Source organism: Halichoerus grypus, chromosome 1 (genome assembly GCF_964656455.1).
Source record: "Halichoerus grypus chromosome 1, mHalGry1.hap1.1, whole genome shotgun sequence".
NCBI lineage: Eukaryota > Metazoa > Chordata > Mammalia > Carnivora > Phocidae > Halichoerus > Halichoerus grypus.
In genome coordinates this window covers 180,824,707-180,841,029 of record NC_135712.1, presented here as the reverse complement: position 1 = coordinate 180,841,029, position 16,323 = coordinate 180,824,707, and the positions used below count along the sequence as shown (strand labels likewise).

At 42.4% G+C, this 16,323-nt stretch overlaps 1 protein-coding gene and 1 pseudogene across 1 annotated transcript in view; one reads left to right on the top strand and one right to left on the bottom strand.

Annotated features, from left to right (window-relative positions):
• The window catches only part of FRMD4B (FERM domain containing 4B), a 323,175-nt gene that overhangs the window by 198,361 nt on the left and 108,491 nt on the right, over positions 1-16,323 (bottom strand). The gene's annotated exons all lie outside the window — the stretch shown is intronic.
• On the top strand, positions 3,583-4,837 carry LOC118553379 (dnaJ homolog subfamily A member 1 pseudogene; annotated as a pseudogene).

The window sequence follows — 16,323 nt, the reverse complement described above, 5'->3', positions numbered from 1 at the left end:
TGTGAGCTTATCAGACATCCCTACCTTTCCAACTATGAATTTACTCAAGTTGTCTGAGATTTAGAACTTGAAATGAGTCTTTCCAATCATCTAAGTTTTACTGCAGGAAAGTGTTAATTTGTGTCAAATGCTCAGTTGGGGCCTTGTGCAGCAGGGACTGGGATGAGAGCCCTGGGAAGTGGATGGAGGGCAGTCAGAGGATACTTGAGGGAATGCCAACAACAAACTCCTTATTCTTCTCAGACCCTCCAAGTTCAGTGGGAAACTTTATACCTTCTGGGCACTAAAACCTTTGTCATTCCCCACAGTACAGGTGGATCTCAGAGTTATCATATCTCTTCTCTGGATCCACTCTGGTAACCTACTCATATCTCTATTACGGTAATTCCTGTGGTCTATGATAATGGTTCATTACATTCTTGACACTTAGCTCAGTCCCTGACTTATACTGGGCACAAGAGTCATGTTTGTTGAGTGCCTGGATTAAAGATAACCAACTAGATCAACATACGAAACTGGTCAATAATATCAATAAAACAATAGCTAATATTTATTGGGCATTAAGGAACCAAGTACTTCCATGTACGATAATTTCATTTAATCTCCCAACTGCTCTGTAATGGAGACATTATCTTGACTATTTCCATTTTATAGTTGAGGAAACTGAGGCACAGAGAAGTGAAGTGACATACTCAAGGTCACTCAGCTAGCCTGCCCAGCCAGAGGGACCTGGTTTGACCCGTGGTAATTTGATGTTAGAATCAGATGTCTTAGCCCCACCTTGTATCTCCCCTCACCTACTATCCTGCCCGAAGTCAGTTAGCATCTCATGTTCTCTCACCAACTCTTCTCAGATACTTTTCCACCCTCCTCCCCGCTCAAAACTCACCCACACACAGTCACAAATCACTGTAACCCCCGCTTCATATCCAGGCTTCCCCAAATGTCATCTAATCTTAACAGCGGCTTTCAGACAGAGACAAATAGGCAAGATGCTCAGAATATCAAGATTTCCCCTCCTCTTCCCTTTCACTAGTTTTAGAGTTTGCCTTGATTGCCTCAGTAATCTCAAGGGAATGTGATGACTTCACCATGCATCCCAAAGACAGGCAGCATTTTGAGAAGCAGCAGAATGAAGACAATAAAACCATGCATCTCATCTGCTGTGAATTGCACAGGAAGGGACAACAGGAAGAAAACTGTACCAACCGTTCTTAGTTATTTCTCAGAGATAAAAGGGGGAAAAAAAGTGAACAATTTCTGTTTGCTTAATTTCTCCTGTTTATACCAATGGCCATCCTCCTTCCTTGGGGATTTGAAACCTTCTGGAATTTCTTGACTCTGCCTATTTAGTTGAGACTTTGATTACACTGATTTTTTTTTTTTTTTAATAAGGTTGATGTTGGCCTGGGAGAGCGGTATACATATGGAATCATTTCAACTGTTTCTCATGACATGGATGCTCCTACAACCACAGGGAGACAAGAAATCATCCCACAGCAATATTTCTTTCATATAGAGAGGGAATCCAAAGGAGAAAGGTGGTTCTAGGTAATAGATACATATCTGAATAGAACCAGGCTATCTTCTTGTATAAAATACACAATACTCTCCTCAAAAGACCTCAGTCAGGAGGAAATAATGCACTGCTTTAACAACAGAGAGTTAAACACTAGAATAAAAATGCCCATGGAGCAGATGAGTAGCAGAAACCATTCTGCACTTAAAGTACGCCCCCTCCCCTGTAAGGAATGTATATTATGTGGCTGAGAACCATGTATCTTAGAAAACAAATGGTTCTGCCTTTCAGCAAGGAAAAAAATATGCTTCCTTTTTAATTAGAAGGTGTTACTTCAACGAAAGTCCAGGGGTCTACAGCTAGAAAAAGTCAATGGTAATCTTAGGTCTCCGAGAGGGATGAATCAATAGACATTGTTTGTTGCTGCGGGTTAGAAATGCCATTAAATTCGGTTTAATGCGCAGCACATTTCACGGGGCTGCATTTCAACACCATCACAGGTGTTCGCTGGCCTTCTGCAGGCAGCTGTGTTGTCCCCCAAGAATGTACATGGGGACCTTTCTTCCTAATCTTTGCTAGTACTGAGGCTGGAATCCAGCTCATAGCCTTTTAAGGCCTTGACCCCTGCCCAGTGAGAAGAAAGAAATATTGGACATGTATATTTTGTGAACAGGCAATGATACGAGTGAATCACTCAAGTGAACATAGAGAAAGCCCCACAATAGCTTCTTGAGGCTGGGCCATTGCTTCCAAAGGGAAGCAGGGTCACAGGAATTGGTAGACTAGGGAGCAGACCAGTTGTTTTCATTTTAGTGGTGTGTGCTTCGCCTTCCTTCAAGAGTCTTCTGTGTCCATGGTCAGACCCTGACCACCTCTTCAGTCCTACCTTGCTCAACTTTCCCACTTCCCTCTCAGTCTTCAAATGCACCATGCCTTCTGGTCACATGGCGGTGTAGGTTGTTGCCTCCATAAGGAACTTTGAACTCTCTTCCCCATCTACTGGTTGAGTCCTACTCACATTCAGGTTTTTTTTGTTTTTTTTTGCTTTGTAATCAGTATATTAAGGAGACATTCATACATTTCATTTGCTTAATTCTGATACCCAGATTTAAGCTTGTGAACATGACTTTTAAACATACAACTAAAGCTATTCATCATAATTTGCTATACTACCAACATTAAATTGCAGTTACTTCGGAGCATAAGTTAAATGGTTTAAAGTAAGCCTGTAACATACCTAAAAAACACCTTCCTATCTCATACATGAAAATTAACTTCTCCACGTAAATGTCTCTTCACTCTAAGTTACCCTGCTCCCGAAATCACTAGTCTGAAGCTTATCATGGTCCAAAGAGAAGGAAAAAAAGTGTAACCAGGATATATATATATATATAAAAATATATATCAATCCTGGTATATATATATATATATATATAAAGATGGCACAGCAGAAGGGAATGCAGTTCTACAAGTGCAAGCCCTCAAGCAGCAGCATATGATAAACCCCTTCTTTAGAGAGGTATCCTTTCTATCAATGATACCACAGGCCAAATTACATAGCATGCCATCTTCAAGTAACAGCTGAAGCAATAAATGCAGAGGCATCACAATGAATCCCACTTAACTATAGACCAACACTTCTCTACAAATTCTTTGTCTGATTGCCAATTAAATACAAGTTTTAACTTCATAGCTTAACAATTAAGGGTCATACACTGAAGTCAATACATACACCTAGCATTTCAGTCTGAGCTGTTTCATATACATAGAGCTGAAATTAATTACAAGGTATGGCCTAACAAATGCTAGGGGAGATTTTTTTTTTTTAAAGTAGTTTTTACAAGTATTAAACTTGTATCTTGCACACTGAAGTCATCACACATACAGGGCAAAGTCAGAGCTTTTATATTTGAGTTTATTCTTCATTTAACTTTTAAAACACTACTATAATTGAATATTAAAACAAAAACAATAGCAAGTAGTGAGCTATGATTGTAGTCCTTCACTCATTCACTACTGCATATAAAATGCCAGCAGTGTTATTCACTGGCCCCATTCTCGGTGAGACGCGGAGGAGCGGCGGCTGCCCGAGCTGCGCCCAGCAACGCGCTCCTTCCCGCTCCCCCACACCGGCCTCAGCCCTCTCACCGGCTGTAGAAAATGGTGAAAGAAACCACTTACTATGATGTTTTGGGGGTCAAACCCAATGCCACCCAAGAGGAATTGAAAAAGGCCTACAGGAAACTGGCCTTGAAGTACCACCCTGATAAGAATCCAAATGAAGGAGAGAAGTTTTAACAGATTTCTCAAGCTTACGAAGTACTCTCTGATGCAAAGAAAAGGGAATTATATGACAAAGGAGGAGAACAGGCAATTAAAGAAGGTGGAGCTGGTGGTGGTTTTGGCTCCCCCATGGACATCTTTGATATGTTTTTTGGAGGAGGAGGAAGGATGCAGAGAGAAAGGAGAGGTAAAAATGTTGTGCATCAGCTCTCAGTAACCTTAGAAGATTTATATAATGGTGCAACACGAAAACTAGCTCTGCAAAAGAATGTGATTTGCGATAAATGTGAAGGCCAAGGTGGTAAGAAAGGAGCAGTCGAATGTTGTCCCAATTGCTGAGGTACTGGAATGCAAATAAGAATTCATCAGATAGGACCTGGAATGGTTCAGCAAATTCAATCTGTGTGCATGGAGTGCCAGGGCCATGGGGAGCGGATCAGTCCCAAAGATAGATATAAAAGCTGCAATGGGAGGAAGATAGTTTGAGAGAAGAAGATTCTAGAAGTTCATATTGACAAAGGCATGAAGGATGGCCAGAAGATAACATTCCATGGTGAAGGAGACCAAGAACCAGGACTGGAACCAGGAGATATTATCATTGCTTTAGATCAGAAGGACCATGCTGTTTTTACTCGGCGAGGAGAAGACCTTTTCATGTGTATGGACATACAGCTGGTTGAAGCACTGTGCGGCTTTCAAAAGCCAATATCTACTCTTGACAACCGAACCATCGTCATCACCTCTCACCCAGGTCAAATTGTCAAGCATGGAGATATCAAGTGTGTGCTAAATGAAGGCATGCCAATTTATCGTAGACCATATGAGAAGGGTCGCCTAATCATCGAATTTAAGGTAAACTCTCCTGAGAATGGCTTTCTCTCTCCTGATAAACTCTCTTTGCTGGAAAAACTCCTACCTGAGAGGAAGGAAGTAGAAGAGACTGATGAAATGGACCAGGTAGAACTGGTGGACTTTGATCCTACTCACATTCAGCTCCCAACTGAAAAGTCACATCCGGGAGAAAGTCATCCATGATTCTCCCAGACTAGGCACGATTCTTATGCTAAACAACCTCCTCAAAACATGTTTCTTTTCTTCAGTCTGCAATTACACATTTATTCATGGGACTATTTAATTTTTGTCTTTTCATGAGGCTGTGTTTTTTTGAGAACAGGAAACACTGTGTGTTTTTGATCATTATTATATCTCCATCCTCCATGGCACATCACAAGGACTCAAGAAAGGTTTGCTGAATGAAGAAATACCCAAGGTATCTGGTTGACATATTAAAGACCAGATAAAAGATGCTAGTGCCTGTGGAATTAATCACTTACCCAAGGGGAAAATTAGACCCCCTCACTGAATAAAGTAAGAAAGAAAGATTAGAAAGTTAGATTGGGGGACCACTTTTTGCTTTGGCCACGAAATGGCACCAAGTGGCTTGAGGCCAAACTTGTGGTCTGCCCTTAATAACGGGCACCGATGAGCAGGTGATTCTGAGTAACCCATTTCTAAATAAACATCGCAAAAGATGCAAAGCAGGTGCTCTAAGGACCTTGCTGGGAAAAAGCATTCCTTTAAAAGTTAGGCTGAAATTTGGCCAAACTGTCTCTAGGCTCCAAAAACTCAACTGCAAACTGATTCTTAGTCAGTAGGGCCATTATACTCATTTCCTGTGGCTATGGTAACAAATTACCACAGAATGAGCAGCTTAACACAGCAGAAATGTCTTCTCTCACAGTTCAGGAAGTCAGAAGTGCAAATTTAGTTTGTCTGACCTCGAATCAAGGTGTGAGCTGGGCCGCACCCCCTGCAGAGGTGCTAGGATAGAATCCGCTCTCGCATCCTCCAGCTTCCAGTGCCTGCCCGCATTTCTTGACTTGCGGCCACATCGCTCCAACCTCCACCTCTGTTCACATTGCTCTCTCCTCCATGTGTCTCTCTCATCTTCCTCTTGTAAGGACACCTGTGATGGCATGTAGGGCCCACCCAGAGAATCTAGGATAATCCACCCCATCTCAAGAACCTCAACTTCATCACAGCTGCCAAGTCTTTGCCATATAAGACAACATTTACAGATTCTAGGGATTAGGATCTGATAGCTTTGGGGGGCAGTCTTCAGCCTCCTGTAGCTATCTTTTTCAATCCTAAAATGCACACACACACATTATAACTAATAACACATATTTACGAAAAATCTACGTGCATGCAGAACAACTTGACTCATCAATGTATTTTACTGCTCCAAACTGGGTTTAGATCATTTGGTGGGAGGTGAAGTTGGTGCAATAGGGAAAATTCTAACGTGTCCCCATGATTTCCACACCCTGGTGTTATGCCCTAAGTAATCTCCTTCCCTTAAGTGTAGCTAGGGCCTGTAAACTTGCTTTCAGCTGGGAGAATATGGAAAAGATGATGGGCTGTCACTCTGTTCATTAGACTACCTTATGTGCCAAAGGTGATGGGTTGTTACTGGCTGTTATTACTCTATCTTATTAGCAAATTGGAGAGAAAGACAATTTTCTGGTGTCTTTGAAGAAACAAATTGGCATGTTGGTGGGGGGCACATGGCAAGGAACTGCAGGTGCCCTCCAGGAGGTGAGGGCCTCAGTCCTCCAACTGTAATAAGCTGAATTCTGCCAACAGTCAGTGATTTTGGAAGAGATCCTGAATTTCAGATGAGCTCACAGTCCCAGCCAACACCTTAATATCAGCCTGGGGAGACCCTGAGTGGAGGACCCACTGAAGTTGTGTCTAGACTCCTGATTCACAGAAACTGTGAGATAATATGTATGTGTTGTTGAAGCCACCACCTTTGTGGTAATGCGTCATGTAGTAATAGAAAGCTAATACACTTGATTTCAAGTACACCCAGATAGCAAAGTGCACTGGGGGGAAAATGCATGTGGCAAACATGAGGTCATTCAGGGCCAGCAAATGGATGTATAGTAACTGGAAATACACTGGGAGATGGATTTGGGGGAAATTTAGAAAGGGCAGAGTTTAAGCAGAATTCTTTTATTTGCAGAGAACTCCAACTCAAACCAATCAAAGGAAACACAGATAAAGCTAATAAAGATGAATGTGGGGGAGTTTACTGGCTCGCACATCTGCAAAGCCCAGGGTATCTGCCTTCAGGCACTGATGCTCTGGACTCTGTCCCTCTCTGTCTCTCAGTTCTCTCTCCTCAGTGTTGATCCCCCTCTGGCTTCCCAGGGGAGCCCCAGGTGGCTGCTAGTAGGGCAAGCTTACATCCAGCTAGTTTAGCAACTCCTGTGGAAAGAGAGATTCTGTTCCTAATAATGCCAACAGGAGTCATTCAGTTCTTCTTCGCCGGCTCTGATTGGCCAGACCTAAGTCACATGTCCAAACTTCATAGCAGAAAAGGCTGGAGGAGGAGCCTCACCTAAGCCTAAAGGCTAATTGGGTGGGGTTCTCTTAGGAGAAGAAGAGGAACTGGATCCCGGGCAGGCAAGAATCTCAGGTGCCCATTCCCCAGCATGCAAGACGGCAGAAGTACAGGAATACCATCTCCAGCTCCACACTTGGAAAGAGGAGGGAAGAGGGCTTTTTAAGTCAAGAATCAAGTAGTAAATGGAAGTTTCCATGCAGAGTACACAGAGCAGAACTTGGAGAATGCACTGTAGGAAGAGATGTTTGGGGTTAAAATGGGTCGAGGTAATTGATCTGCTGAGTTTATAAACGAGGTAACCCCAGGGAAGGATTTCAGAAGCGGTGTGGTCTGATTAACACGGCAGATCCCTCTCTAGAGGAAGAATGTAAGATGTATGGAAAGGGACGTGGTAAAAATGAACACTCCATTCTTTCCATCTACGGAGTACTCGTTATGTCGCAGGCGCCATGCTTTCTTCTACTTTACATTCATTATCAGATTTATTCCTCACCCACAGCCCTGTGAAGTAGGTATTTTGACATTTGTGGAAATTCAGGCCCAGGAGGTTAAGGGATTTTTCCCCAAGGTCATTGATTTGGCAACTCGCAGAGCAAGGACTCAAGTCCAGGTGAGCATGTTCCCAAAGACACTAAGCTAAACCTCCTCTTTCTGAATTAGCCTTGACCTGAACAGGACAAGAGAACAGAGAAATGCCCAATAAAATTTAACTCTCATTCTGTGAAAGACTATTTCAAAAGCTTTCTTTGTACGTTTAAGTGTTTTGTCCCAAGATTTAATTGACTAGGACTTCAGAGATAAGTCAAAAGGCCTTTACAAAAAGGAAAGTGGACCCAAATAAGCAGAGGAACTGCAGAGATACAGGGAGGATAAACAGCCAACAATGGGTTCTCAGATGCGCCATCATTGACAACTTTGGAAATGTCAACGGTAAACAATGAGACAGGAAGTTGGGGAGGGAAATGGCCAGGGAAAGTTCAGGCCTATATCCCTTCCACGCCCTCACTGCCCATTGTGACTGTCACTGAGTCAGCCCAGATGGGAGGAAAGCAGAGACCTCACTCACCCAAATGTCCAACCTCTCCATGGCCTGGAAGTAGAGGAGAATAGGGCTTGTGAGTGCAGCTCAGACACACCCAGGTACCAGGGGGTACCGCCTCTCCCACTGCCCATACACACCCAGAGATTTCAGTCAGGCTCTGGAGTAGAAAGAGTGCTGGCCAGGGACCTGGATTCTTGTGTGAGCCAGCTGGGCTATTAATTACTGTTAATTACCAGATGACTTTGTGTAAAGTACTTATTATCTCTGGGCTTTAGTTTCCCATGTGAAAATTTGGGGGTTGAATTAGATTAGCAATTGCACATTCAAATGTCAATGGAGACCAAACAGGTAATGAAAATGATGCAGCAGGCTGAGTATAAGGCAATAGGGAGCACTGGGGACTGGAGATCCCATAGCTTGTCCAGAAAGGGCATCCCTGGTATCTCCAGATATATCAATTTCCCATAAGAAGCCAGAATTTGGGTCTTTATATAAAATCCCACAATCTTTAAATGTTGGCAACAAATCCAAACTCTTTAAAAACCCTATTCAAGCCAAACTTAAGAAAGGCTGCAGGCCAGTTTGTCATCTTAAGTCTAAATGCAACCTGCTCCATAAGGTACATAATAGTTCTGCATGTGGCTATTTCGACTTAATTAAAACTGGACAAAAATGAAAAATTCAGTTCCTCAGTCCTACCAGCCACATTTCAAATGCTCAACAGCCACATGAATTAGTGGCTACCATATTGGATAATGCAGATATAGGACATGCCCAGCCATGCAGAAAATTCTCTTGGATAGTCTTGGTGTAAATGATCTCTAAGACAACTTTGAGCTGCTAAAACTCCATATACAGACAAAATAAAATGAACTGTACTTTTTTTTTTTAAAGATTTTATTTATTTATTTGACAGAGAGAGAGACACAGTGAGAGAGGGAACACAAGCATGGGGAGTGGGAGAGGGAGAAGCAGGCTTCCCACGGAGCAGGGAGGCTGACGCGGGGCTCGATCCCAGGACCCTCAGATCATGACCTGAGCCGAAGCAGACGTTTAACGACTGAGCCACCCAGGTGCCCCCCCCTTTTTTTTTGAGCAAGAGAGCGTGCATGCCTGCATGCGCAAGCGGGGGGAGGGGCAGACGGGAGGGAGAGGGCCAAGCAGACTCCTCACTGAGCAGGGAGCCTGATGCGGTGCTCAATCCCAACCCCGAGATCATGACCTGAGCTGAAATCAAGAGTCGGACACCCAACAAACTGAACCACCCAGGTGCCCCTGTACTTTACTAATTGATAGGAAACAAAGCTTCTGGAATTTCATTGCATAATTCCAACACAAAAATTTTGGTGTACTCATTTTTTCTTCTCTGTGATGCATTTCCTCCAGTTGCATTTAAATTGGTTTAAAACGATTTGTTAACAGGAACAACCTGATAGTTTCTAATCTGCTTCAACATGTGAAGTAAATTCTTCAGTTACTTAATTAATAGCAATCTGAAACCTAACCTTGTCTGAAAAGGAAGATGTGGGGTTGAGGAAGGGAAAAGCCCTATTTTCTGTTGCCTAAAACTTACCTCCTCCCCTGCTAGATAGTTTTCCTGCCACACGGAACTTTTAATCGCCTGTGCAAGACCCTACATTGTGGCCACTAGCAATGTTTTCGATCACAGGTCATTAAATTTTTCTATAAAGGACCAGATAGTAAACATTTTCAGCTTTGTGGATGACATAGTTTCTGTGGCAAGTGCGCATCTCTGCCGCATTATAGGAAAGCAGTCATTGACAGTGCACAAATATGCCCATGGGCTGTGTTCCAATAAAACATCACCTTTGGACACCAACATCTAAATTTCATAAAATTTTCAAGTGTCATGAAATAGTCTTCCTTTGATTCCCCCCCACCCCCCATCCATTTAAACTAGAAACAAAACCAAACCAAACCCCTTTCTTAGCTTGGGACCATACCAAAACAGACAGCATGAGGGATCTGGCCCACAGGCTGGAGTTTGCTGACCCCTCACCAAGTTCTGCAAGCTCTCCGATGCAGAGATCGGTGGGTTTCGAGGCAGGGAGGGCTGTGCTCTGGCACATGTATATGATTCACTGGGCATTTATCCAATGGAAGTTCTACACTTAGCTAATGCTGTTCAGGAATGAAGGGACAGACCACATAGGTTCTTTTTTGTTCTTTTTCTTATTTATAAATTGATCCTCATTATTCACGGATTCCATATTTGCAAATTCACCTACTTGCTAAAATTTACTTGCAAACCCGAAATCAAACATGTGCTGCATTTAAAGTCATTCTCAGACAGGGGCAGGGGGCAAAACATGTGAGTCGCCCCTTGAGCAAGGCCCCAGCTAAGGTCAACAAAGATGACACCCTGCCTTCTTATTTCAGTGCACGTGCCATAAACAAGTGTCCTCGTCGTGGTCTTTTTAGCACAGTGTATTTAGCCTTTTTATGTTTTTTGCTGGTGACTCTGCTGTTTAAAATGGTCCCAAAGCATAGCCCCGAGATGCTGGTTAGTGTTCCTAAAAATAAGAAAACTGCGATGTACCTTATGGAGAAAATTTGTGTGTTGGATAAGTTTCATTCAGGCATGAGTTACAGTTCTGTTGACCATGAGTTCAATGTTAATGAATCCACAATATACAGCCAATAAAGTGCCTTGAAACAGAAACACAAGTAAACCAAGGTTATATATTAATTGGTTAATGAGAATGTTGTGACCAGAGATTCACAAGAACCTAACCCTGTATTTCCCTTAGGAGCTGGTTCAACATTTGCTAATTCAGTGCTCATGGCAACTTTATACAACAGAACTACCACAAAAAAATGAGAACGGACTGTCTATATTTTTACTGACTTTAAAAAGAAGTTGCTGTGATATCCTATATGTCCTCTCTCCTTATAAATTGCCTTTAAGGTTTACTGAGGAAGGTTGAAATTACTTTAAATGAAGTTTTTGGATTATTTCATGATATTAGATTTGCATGATTCCCCAGTTTCTCGTTCTCCAGATAAATGGGCTGTTGCCTGGTAAATGGCAGAGAAACCTATTTTCAATAAATTCTTCACTTGCAGATGATTTGAAAGCTCACAAACTGTGCTCCCACTAGTAAAACACCCCAGGACTAAAATCCCAGCAGGATTCTGTCGGAAACTTGGCAGGTGAACATTTTGCCATGTTGTAAATATTCAACACAGTTTTGTAGACTATCTGAATGATATTAAATATCAGTCATAATGAATAACCTCACCCTAAGTATTCATGGCTAAGTCAACTAGGGTTTTATAGGCACCTTTATTATGGGTGTGATTTTCATTAGCAAACGTTGCATAAAAGGCTCTGGCTTTGGCCTCTGGAAACACACATGTGAGGGGGTCCATCAGGGGAAGTGATTTGGAAAAGGAAGAGGATGTTGGGAGTTGATACAACTGAGAGGTGAGGTGTAGGCAGAGCCAAAAAAAAAAAAAAAAAAAGTTTTAAATGCATTTAGAAGAATAGTAACAAGTAAGTTGATGTGTCTTACGGACACATAAACACATTCCTTTTTTGTTAATGACTAACTTCTCCTGACCTGATGGGATCACTGGCATTGACTGAGCTCTTCATCATGACCTTGGCTTCTTCCCCAAGCATTTCTAATTATAGATGACATTATGGTGCTTACTAGATGCCAGGCACTGTTCTAATAACCAACTTTAAATCCCCAAATAATCAAATGAGGTAGGCACGGTTACTGCCATCTTCATTTTAAGATGATAAAACGGAGACAGAGAGAGGTCATGTGACTTGGCCCGGGTCCCACCAACTAACTGGCAGAGCCGGGATTTAAACCTGGGAAGAGTTGATCCAGAGTCCTTTTTTCCCTGACCACTGCTGCTACACTGACTCTCCAGAAAGCACTGGATAATTGTGGAAGAAACCCAGCTCCTATACAAAAGGAATTTATACAGGGACTACTTCTCTTAGCAGCAATATGCAACTCGTAACTCCTCTTTCTCTCTTTTCATTTATTTCCCTCCCTCCCTCCCTCCCTCCTTCCCTCCCTCTCTTTCAGTTCTAATTTTCATGCGTGAAATTCCCATTTTTTGAGTAATTTAACCACCATCACAATCAAGATTGAACAGTTCTATCGCCTCAAAAAAATTCCTCCATGCCCCTGTGTAGTCAGCACTTGCCCACCCCCCCAACCCCCTAGCCAGAGACCAAGGGATTTCACTCAGGAATCCCTGACTCCCAGGGGATCCTTGTAGGGAATTCAAGAATGGAACTTGGCTAAGTGTAAAAATTACATCTTTTAAAAATGTTTTCACTCACTTCTACTTAAAAATCAGCATTCCTTCAGTTATGAATATAAGTAACCAACTACAGAAATATTAGCAGGTCACTCAGTTTCAATAGAAATCCCAGATACTCTTCTATCACATTACTGTGATTACCTATATCCCCAAATATTGTTCACACTCCTGACTAGCTTGAAATTATGGTACACCAGGTCTTGCTCTTCACTGCATTTATAAATAAGCACTTTTGTTATTATATCACAATTTTTTTATATCACAAAATGTTTCTCTGTAAAGGGACTCAACTACCTGAATGATATTTTTCTTGTAAGATTTTATTTATTTATTTGACAGAGAGAGAGAGCACAAGCAGGGGGAGCAGCAAAGGGATAAGGAGAAGCAGACTCCCCACTGAGCAGGGAGCCAAACATGGGGCTCGATCCCAGAACCCCGGGATCACAACCTGAGCTGAAGGCAGACGCTTAACCGACTGAGCCACCCAGGTGCCCCATGAATGATATTTTGGCAGACGGAGTCACTGGTAACTTATTCTACCATCATCCCAACCAACATTTGCCCAGAGTGCAAGATAAAGAAATGAATATAATTCAGTCAATGCCCAGGCTGGTGGAGGAATTATGCATCTCCCTTTCTTAGGCTGAGCCATGCTCCTTCACAGAAAAATGCCCCTGCTGCCTTCTCTCGAAGAGAACTGTCAAGCAGCACCACCCACCTCTTCTATGGGCTCTGCATGGACTGTAGAGACTCTCTCTCCCAGCATTCTGCAACCTGCCACAGGGCTCACAGAGATCATACACACCTCAGAAAGACGAACCGGCCATCTGTGAGCTCCAGATTGACTCCAAGAGGGAGACGTCAAGACACAACACCTAACTATAAAGATCAGGCAGGAGCTGAGAATTCACCTTCTCCAATTGTTTGCAATGGCTTTGTGATCTGGATTGTATTATTAACACCCATTATTTGTACTCTGGTCTGTCAGCCCCGAATCAATGATTTCCTTCTTGATCTATTAATGTAATAAACAAATTGATAGAAAAAGAAGGATGATAATAGGCAATTTTCCTCAGATATATAAACGGCTAGTAAATAGAAGAAAAAATCCTCGACTTCACTGAAAATCAAGAATATTAAACAAACGAGATGACAATATTTCTCTTATCAAAATGTCAGAAGCGGAATTATTTTTATAAGATAAATGAATTGATATAAGACATGTTGGCTACCTTAAATCCTAACATGGAAATTCATATTTGGAATAAAACCCAGCTCTTTTGAATATCCAAAGATGGATTTGAAATTTGCTCAGGTGGACTGGGTTGATTTCTGAGGCTGATTTCAAGAGGCAAGGCTAAAAGAATGAACATGAGATTCAAAATCACAAACCAAATAAAAGCAATATAAAAAAGAAAAGTCATAGATGCTGTCGACTGTAACTTCACTGTTTGGTAATTAGAACTTGGCCACTGTGGCCAGACTGGGACTTCGAACAATAGGAAGGTGGTAGATGTGTTAGTGCTTCCCAAGATTCCCTTGTCTTGCTGTTTTCCGCAGTGTTATCATCCCCCTTCAGCAGTTAATTTCTCATTTATAGTATTTCCATAATGCTTTCTTAACAATTACCCAATGTATCAATGTCGCTGCCGCCTCACGCTTCCTCAAGCACATCGTTTTCATTGCAAAAGCATATAGGTCAGCGAGGACGTCTAGTACATGTGAATTAATTCTGCTGTCCTTAGAATGTGGATGGAGTTAAATTTAACAGGAAACAGAAGCTAGAGAATTCGCGGCAAAGGTGAACTTGCTGCTCACCACGCTGAGCCCCACTCCCCTGAGGGGAAGCAGGACCTTGTCCCCCAAAACCCCGCGGGGGTACTCCTGTAGTCACTCTGTTCCCACAGCGCACCCCACTGGCCGCTGGGGGAAGTTCACCCTACGGGCACAATTTAAAAATTAAATACTGACTCTGCTGGTCTACCACCTAAATTTCGGGTCTAATTGATTTGGAATTCAAGAGCCATGGCCTCCTTTTGCCCCCACTTTTTATGAGGGCTTCTGCTGAAACACCAGTACTTTAAAAGAGGAGTAACAATAGTATTGTTTTGGTGATAGGTGAATTAATTACATGTCTCATTCCATTAAATCCACCCAACGCTGCTTGTCCTTGGTACAAAGTAGAGACACAGTAACATTTATTTTATAAATGAACTGCAACAAGATAGGTATTATTATTGCCCTTATTTTTCAGAAGGCTCAGAGGCGTTACTTAGTAACTCACCAAAGGCTCTAAAGAAATTAAATATGTAGCAAAGAGTGGAAGCCCATCTAACCCCAGAGTTCAAGCTACTCTCTACACTGTACTCTTTTTTTTTTTTTTTTAAGATTTTATTTATTTACTTGAGAGAGAGAGAGTGAGAGTGCATGAGCTGGGGGAGGGACAAGGGAGAGTGACAAGCAGACTCCCCGCTGAGCAGGGAGCTCCATGTGGGGCTCCATGTGGGGCTTGATCCCAGAACCCTGGGATCACAGCTGAGCTGAAGGCAGATGCTTAACTGACTGAGCCACCCAGGTGCCCCTGTATTGCTCCTCTTATTCTTGAATGCTAAAATAAGCTTTCAGCATTACAAGAAAAGAAAAAGAGAAAAAAACAAAACCAAAAAAAAACACCTGTCGCATGACAACTAGCTTCAAAGCCTACCATTACAGGTTAGGACTTTTTACGCCTGACAGTTGCTTAAGTTCCACAGAGAGCACGGGCTATTTCCTGAGCAGCTCATACAAAGGCAACTCCAAGGACAAGCTAATCAAAATGGGGCATAAGCACATGATATCAATACCCACCAGAAGTTAAACAACAGAATGGGCCAAGTTTGGAGCCTCTGGAACATACTGGGATATAACTTCGTCTTCCAATAAGGTGTGGTATTTGTGCAGGGCTCTATACATAAGGTATGGATTAGGCTCTGATGGGCTTATAATAAAGACTTTCATTATTGTGGCTCTAAAATAGGCTTTTAAAAACCTGTGTGTGTGTGTGTGTGTGTGTGTGTGTGTGTGTGTTGGGTAGAGGTTACTGGAGATTACATTCATCTGAGAGAGTTACCACAGGAGTTTCCAGAAGTGGGTGGAATTTATATCCCAGGCTTGGATGAGAGAATTCTCCCACTCACATTAACAGCGACCCATTGGTAATAATGCCTACCTGGAACCCAGTGTCAGGAAGGGCTGTGAGACTGGTTCTGAGTTCTACAAAGAAAGCATGCTTTGCTGATTAATAATGTCTGCCCTGGCAAGGGACATGAGAGCGATCCATTTACTGCACCTTTAGTCATGACTAGAAGTTCATGGAACTGCCATATCTGTTCCTCACCACAGAGATACCTCAGAGCTGCCAACCAGGACTGAGAGAAAAGATCACAGTGCAGACCTGGGACATTTAAATTAGAAAATAATTTGAGCTGTGAAAACACAAGGGTCTATGGGATTTATCCTCAGTTGTGAGAAGGTAAGTCCATAGATGCTCTTTGGGGTCAAGAGGACAGAAAGGTCACCTGGGTGAGAAATGGGAGGGGGGGAAAGGCAAGCAATATGGCTGAGAACTTATATTCCATACTGGCCCAGGAGAGTTTGGCAGATTTGCTATTTCTTCAGGAATTACTATTTCTTGGGTTTCTTATTTTTCTTATTTCTTTTCTTCATCTCTTGAAAGTCTTTAGCAGAGTCTGCTTGGAAAATGTCAGCCTGTCTCATGTC